This window comes from Monodelphis domestica, chromosome 6 (genome assembly GCF_027887165.1).
Source record: "Monodelphis domestica isolate mMonDom1 chromosome 6, mMonDom1.pri, whole genome shotgun sequence".
Lineage (NCBI taxonomy): Eukaryota > Metazoa > Chordata > Mammalia > Didelphimorphia > Didelphidae > Monodelphis > Monodelphis domestica.
The window spans coordinates 198,234,039-198,242,308 of NC_077232.1; positions in this window are offsets into that span (position 1 = coordinate 198,234,039).

The following is an 8,270-nucleotide window of genomic DNA, read 5'->3' on the forward strand; positions in this document are numbered from 1 at the left end:
ACATTTACTGAGACTTTGTTATCTGTGTGTACTGGCCCCAGATCCTGGTTGAGGTTGACTGTTTGGCCCTTCCACCCACAGTGTAGAACCTGTTACTGGCCCAAAGTACATACTTAATCCCATCTAATTCCTTCTCCCAAAATACCCCATTACAGGACTGAAGAGACACTTGTTGAGTCATATTTATGTGTGTGGTTAGATAATATTTATTAGTTTAGGATTAATATTTTACAAGAATTTTCTCCATTTATTTTCTTTTCCTATCCCTTTTCTTTAGTCCTTTTTAAAATCATAATAAATGTATATTTTTTATACTCCTGGCTCAGCTGGAATTCTTGAGATTGTTCTGAGAACCATCTTGTCTCAACAGTAATAAATCAATAGCCTATCCACATAGGATAAATTATTGGTAAAAACACACTATACCAATAATCTAGTAAAGGTTAATATATCCATACAACAAAAGGAAATAGGGAAAATGGGAAAATATATACAAAATTCACTGAAGATAAGAACTCCCTAAAAACAGAATTGGACAAATGGAAAAGAAATTACAAAATTCAATGAAGAAAAAATTCCTTAAGCAAATAGGCCTGGTCAAATGTAAAATTTATTACAAAAACTCATTAAAGAAAAGAATTCCTCAAAAATTAGAATTGGTCAAATAGAAGTAATGACTCTATAAGGTATCCAAATATAGTCAAACAAAATTAAAAGAATGAAAACATAAAAGAAAATGAGAAATTTTCATTGAAAAATAGATCAATGAGAAATAATTAAAAAATTATTGGACTACATCAAGACGACAATCAAAAAATAACAAAAGAATCTGAAAATCTTATTCTAAGAAATTATCCAGAAATTTGGCCTGATATCTTAGAATACAAGTGTAAAATTGAAATTGAAAGAATCTGCCAATCACTTCTAGAAAACAATTTCCAGATGAAAAATCCCAAGAATATTATAGGCTTTGAATAGAAAATACTACAAGCAGTTAGAAAGAAATAATTCAAATATCATGGCGTCAGAATAACAAACTTAGCTCCATCTACATTGAAGAATATATATGGGTATAAATGTTCAAGGGAAAAATGAATATTTAATGAAATTGAAAGAACTTCAAACATTCCTAAAGAAAGGACCAGAACTTCATAGAAAAATTAACATTAAAACAAAAAGACTCAAGAGAAGTATATGAAGGCAAACAGGAAAAAGAAATGTTAAGGCAATCAATAATATTGAATTTTTAATATACTTAAACAGGTAAGTATTTGTGACTCTTTGGAACTTTATCAATATTAGGGCAATTAAAAGGATTTTATACTGATAGATGTAGGTGTGAATTCATTGTGATAGAATGATTTACAAATAAAAACAAAAAACAAATTTAAGAGATGAGAACTGTACTGAAAGAAGAGGAAAGAAATGGAGAGCAGTGAATTATATTAAATAAAAATGGCCTGAAAGAGCTGTTACAATGGAGGAGAACATAAGGAGGCGGCATGGTGGCAAAGCTTGAACTTTATTCTCATTAGATTCGACTCAAAGGGATAATAACATAAATATCTGGTAGGTTATATAAATCTATTTTACCCTATTAGGAATGAAATGAGACTGAAAAAAGAGCAAGGAGGAGATAGGGCTGATAGAAGTTAAGATTCGTTTGTGTTAATATTTTTAAAAGTAAACCACTTGGGAGCAGGGATAGAGTGAAAGAAGGAAGGGAGGAAATAAAAAAAAGTAAAAAAAGAATGGAGGGAAATTAACAGTTAATTTTCAAAGCTGTAAATATAAATGAGATGGAGTCAACTATAAAACTGAAACAGCAGAATAGATCTGAAACTAGAATTGTACAATGTCCTGTCTATAAGAAACACATTTTTGCAGCAGAAATACACATAAAAAAGTAAAGTTAAGGGGTTGGAAAAGAATCTATAATGCATTAGTTGAAATTTAAAAAAAAGTAAGAGTAGCAGTAATGATCTTAGATAAAGCTAAAGCAAAAATAGATCTAATTAAAAGGGATAAAGAAGGAAAAAATATACCATCCTAAAAGGTATCATAGACAATGGCATAATATCAATACTAAAAATCTGAATTCCTTTTTGTTAAACTCTTATCTTCTGTCTTAGAATTAATACTGTGTATTGGTTTCAAGACAGAAGAGGAGTAAGGGCTAGGTAATGGGGGTTAAGTGACTTTCACAGGGTCACACAGCTGGGAAGTATCTAAGGTCAGATTTGAACCCAGGACCTCTCATCTCTAGGCCTTGTTCTCAATCCACCAAGCCACGAACCTGCCCCCAAGCATCCACATTTCTAAAGGAGAAAGTAAATGACTTAAAATAGTAAATATACAATAAAACTATGCTCATGGGGGATTGCAACTTTCCCCTCTCTGAAGTAGAACAATCTAAACAAAAATAAACAAGAAAGAAGTTTGACAGGTGATATGAATTTTAGAAAAGCTAAATATTATTGACCTCTGAAAAATACTGAAGAGAATAGAAAAGAATATACCTTTCCCAGTAGTAAATGGCAACTACACAAAAAAATGATCATGTAATAGGGCATAAAAACCTCACAAATTCAGAAAAGCAAAAATTATAAGTGCATCTTTTTTGACTCAAAATAGAATAAAATCTCATTTATTAAAGGACCATAGGAAGATAATTCTGATTAAACTAAAAACGGGATGTACAAACAGAACCAGTGCAGCCAAGATTAAAAGGAAAGCAGAAAGCTTAAAACATTTTTAAAGCAAGTATTTCTGATAAAGTTCTCATTTTTCAGATATATAAAGAAGTAAGTCAATCTTTTAAATAAATGTTAAAATTGTTTTTACAAGTATGGGAGGGGGGAATGAATTTTTAAAAAAAAGATACCATCAAGTCATTCTGTGGTTGGCTTGGGGATAAACAGAATTGGAAAAAAAAAACACCTTGGAAATCACTTAGTCCAAGCATATCTTTTTACAGAACTAAAAACAAAGGATTTATGATCCTTAATTTCTCCAAAGCTTTATAATCATTTTGTGGCAAACCTAGAGTCATATCACAAGTATCCAAGGCTGTCTACATCATATTATCTCTCCTCTGATTTTTTTCTCATTTATAAAATGCAAGTAACATTTTCCTGTGGAATATTTAGTGCAGATGATTGTAATGCTGCTCTCAAATATTAAATATTATCTGAACCTAAGATGTATAATTTTATTACAACTCTTTTCTTATTGAAGTACTAGAGGACTGAAGGTCATCAGATAATTTCGGAGACATGACATCTCTTCATTATTAATAAGAGACATGTTTTATGCTTAATTCATACAAAAGATAAGCAAAAGAAACCTTTTTAGAACTATCTACAAGAAGAATATATTTAAATACTAACTGTCCTTATGGCTATTAAAAAAAATAACAACATAGACTAGGAAGGTGGGGAAATCCGGCGTTTTATTCTGAAAATATTTACCCTTTTGCAATAAATAAAAGACAAGGGAGGTATGTAATTTTAGTATACTTGGTTCTAGATGAAGAGGTTGTCTGTAACAGTGAAATGAATGGTAGTTTAAGAGTTGGGGAAACTCTTAGTTCAGATTCCATGTTTGACACCTGCTCATCAGGTCCAATAAAATCCATTTAAGCTCCATATACCAAAGGCAACTCCTTAAAATTATTTCAAATCAAGGAACACGTATTTATTAAACATCTATTACATGGGAAAAGTAAAGGATGATTATATACATAAACACTGGAGAATTTTGTGTAGCATTAATAACTGGAACAATCAGAAAAGTCAGCAAGTCTTTTTCACCAAGTCAAATTTACTCTATGGGTCTCTTCTCTTCTTCATAAAATAAGAGGATTCATTTAGATAAGTGGAGAGAATTCTCCTACCAAAAGGTCTTTACGCCTGGTAAATGACCATTTGTTTGTGTGTTGACATTAGTACAATTATTCTGGCTACCTGTGTTTTAGTTCTAAAGATATAATGATTCTTATGATAAATGCCACAGCCTTGGCTAAGGACTTATCTTGATTTTTCTTCAGATTTTGAAATAAAAAAAATAAGAATAAGTAGTTAGAGGATGGAATATTGTGCCTAAGAAGGAGTCTGGGGAGATGTTCTATCAGCTCTTTGTGAAGTACAAGAGCTTGGGCAGATGAAGCAAAATTTTGCAAAGAATCAATTTATATCTATCATTCAGGTAATCAGTCAATGACTTGTATTTACTGTGCATAACTAACTACTAAAGAATCGATGGCTTCTATCTGCTGACTTTATTTTTAAAATAAAGCTCCAGGAGGGTGTACTTTGGTGATCATTATTTTCTTATCAGCATCAGTCATTAGTCAATGTTGAGGTTTTCTGGGGCTCAGGAAAAAGGACATTTGACTGAACTTACAACTACACAAAGCATAGAAGCACTAAAATTTCTAGTTTTCTTTACATTTAGGACACTAGTTCTAACACACACAATAAGAAATTGTGTTGGATTTTTTTTTCAGCGACTTTCACCATCTGAGGCTCCCAGAAGGCTTCTCAAGTGTTGTGTTAGCATTGGTCTTAAAGACTGGCACAGACGATGGGTAACAAGTACAGGAAATATTGTGAATTCCCTACACAAATTCTGGGGAGAGAAGGCTTATTGCCTCTAGAGGATGAAATGCTGGCCATGACCTGCTGGTAAATATCTTTGGGGAAATCATATTGGAAATCTCTAACTTATGTTTCACAAAACAAAAACAAACCATGAGAAAATAGGCTAAAGCGCTGATATTGCTTTATTTTCATCTTTATACCCTTAGTGTCTAGCACACAATATGATAACTGATTGATTAATTTTATTGACTATTAGATTTAAAGTTGGAATGTACTATAAAGTCCAACTAGTCTAACCTTCTTGATTTGAAGAAGAGAAAACTAAGGCCCCAAGAGGTTCAGTGATTTGGTCTAAGTCAAAAAGGTTTTAGTAACAAAGTAAGGATTTGAAAGCACTTCCTTTGATTCCTGTAAAAATTTATTTCTGCACTTAGTTTATAACTGATGTCATTTACTGACATCTGAATTTTACATTAAAGGGTTAAACTATAGCACCTATGGCTTGAGAGCCAGTTTGTTTTTAAAGGCATTATGGGAAGCTGGTAAGCACAGTGGATAGAGCACAGGCTCTTGTATGAGAAAGTTTTATCTTCCTTAGTTCAAATTTGGCCTTGCTGAACTGGTCCAAGTGACTGCTAGTATAGGGCAGAGATGCTTTGGCTCTTTTGGAATTTGATCTTTCCCAATATTCATGGAGCAAGGATACAAAAGTAGATGATGATCAACCATTATGAATTCCAAAAATACAGCTTCAGTCTCAAAAATTAGGGGTTTGAACCAAAAGGCCAAAAGTCTCCCAACTCTAGCTCTATGACCTTGTAATCTTGTAGGAAGAAATTACTGATTCCATATCAGATTTAATATATCTATGTGTGTGTATATAATATGAAATATTTTTATATATGTGTGTGAGATTATATATAATGCATATTTGTATCTGTGTTTCTTTGTTGGGGGTTGTATGTATATATAATACTATGTATATAATATCTATAATATTTTATATATGTGAGTATATATATATATATATATATATATATATATATATAATATTGAAGCCCACCTCCTTTTCTCCTTTGAGTCCTTCCTTTGGAAAGATCTAGGTATTAATTTTAAACTAAGCCTTTAGTAATTTCCTCCTGGGTCAGAAGGTAAATGACCAGTTTAATGGCCCTTTGAGTATGGTTGCAAATTGTTCTCCAGAATGGCTGGATTAGTTAACATTTCTACTATTGTAGAATATTACTACTAATGTAGTAGGGCCCTAATTATTTGAAATATCCTCCCAATGTTTATTATTTTCTTTTTTTTTAATCCTATTAGACAATCTTATTTTATTTATTTATTTATTGGTTGGTGTGATAAGTGTTTAATTTTAATATCTCTAATTAATAGTGATTTGGAATGTTTATTCATATAACTAAAGATTGCTTTAATTTCTTTATCTCAAAATGGTCTGTATGTATCCTTTGACTATTTGTCAGTTGCGAAATGTTTTGTAATGTTGTAGATTCTATTCAGTTCTCTATATATTTGAGAAATAAGGCCTTTGTCAGAGAGTTGTGCTGAAAGATTTTTTCCCCAGGTTACCTTCTAATCTTGATTATCTTAGTTTTGTCTGTTTAAAAATTCTTAAAATCTAATGTATTCAAAGTTATCTAGTTTACATCTCAATGTCCTCTATGTCTTATTCAAACAAAAATTATTCTTTTAACCATAGTTCTGACAGGAAAATTATTTTGTGCTCCTCTTATTTGCTTCTGGTATCTCCCTTAATTTCTTACACACACACACACACACACACACACACACACACACACACACGTATAATCTTTACTTTCTGTTAGAGTAAACGGTAGGCAATGGGGGTTAAGTGTCTTGACCAGAGTCACATAGACACAAATCTGCCTGAAGGCTCTCAATCCACTGAACCACCTAATTGCACCCCCACTCATTATTTCTAAATCAGGTATTCATTCTGACTTTACCTTGTAGTACAGTATATATGTACCCTTCCTTTGTTTTCACTGGAATGCTTTCAATCTATCCACCAAACAACAAGTATATTTTAAACTTCTGGATTCCCCAGAAACTTTGTTGAGTATTGGAGATACCAAAGCAAAAAGTAAAATAATTCCTGCCTTTCAGGTATCTTAAATATATATTTTTTGTTCATTCAAGGTAGTAACTTCAACATCTCCTTAACCCTGACAACACAACAAAAACACTGAGTTTCAGTCAGCATACCATAAATAACATAGCAAAAATCTGAATATTTGGGGAGGTAATAGTCGACAAGACTGGTTTTCTTTGAAGTGATACTGATTATTTTGTTTCCTTTTCTAGATAATTGTGTTTGGTATCATGCTAAATATAGTAAGATAAAGAGAGAACATTCCAAACCAATGTCATTAAAAGCCTTCCTGTACTTAAACTACAAAATACAGAATCCTTTGCCTAGTATTTAGTGCCCTGTGTAGACTTAAGTCCAGTTGACCTCTTTAGTCATTGATTATTTCATTTCAAGCACTCTTCTGACCCAGTAAAAATGAAACTCCTAATTTCTCCCTCCCATAGAATCTGTACATTCATCCTGAATATCAGCTGTGCTTGCTTTGTGCTCCCTTCTCTTCCTATTTGTACTGAAATCCTCTCTTTCAAACCCAGCCCAAATTGAACTTTCTCCTGTTGGTTAACCCTAGGTCTCCAAACCAATAGAGAGTCATACTTCTTCATATGGTTATAGTACTTTTTGAAATTTATTTCCCTTATCACATTATCCCTTGTATCTAAATCATTTTGCTTCCCTTGTTTGTTTCCAGGTTGGACTGCCATTTAACCTCTAACTGATTCAACTGAATGATTAAAAGAATTGCTTTTTCCTTTGACTTACTGACAGTTTTCTCACCCTGAAATAGATACTATTTCTGTAGCCTGTCCCTCTTATTGTCTGGCCCACAAAGAACCATTTAAAAAGTCCAGATCAGTCTGTGTCACAGCTTGGGGTGCTTTCCTTCTCTTGGGATTCCCAGTAATGGCAGTAGAAGTGGACAAAACAAAAATAAAGAATCCTAATTTGGGGTGGGTTTATGAAAAACGTTCTCATCACATCACTGTGATTGAGATAGTAGCAAGATATCCAGGAGATAAAATCCTGTGGGTACTTGGAGGAGGGTCAGGAGACAAAGTTGCTGCCCAGGAAGGAAGAGCCCTGGCCATGAGCCCATTGCCTGGAGAAATGCTTGTGGGAAGGCCAATTATTTCCTCAGCCAGGCCATGAATGACCTGAGGCAGCATCCTACCTATCTGGAAGGCTTTGGATTTAGACAGTCATGAGATCACTGCACTTTGTCCTTTTCCAGCTCTCCTAATGGGACCCCTTTGCATTATCAAGAGCCTTAGAAAGCCTGACATCTTCTCCTAAACCTCTCTTGAAGAGATGTCCCAGCGATAGCCTTGTCACCTACATTGTCCATCCAGCAGATCCACCCTCCACTGAGTCAGCTGGAGAGCTTTTGGACAACTGCATCCTGAACCTAGAACCAGGGGACTCTTGGCTATGGAACTGGGCCATCCAACCCCTTATGTAGTGGGCCAGTTCTTGCCAAGATGATGAACCTATCCAGCTGACATGAATCAGGAAGATGCCCCATGCATTATTGAGCTGGC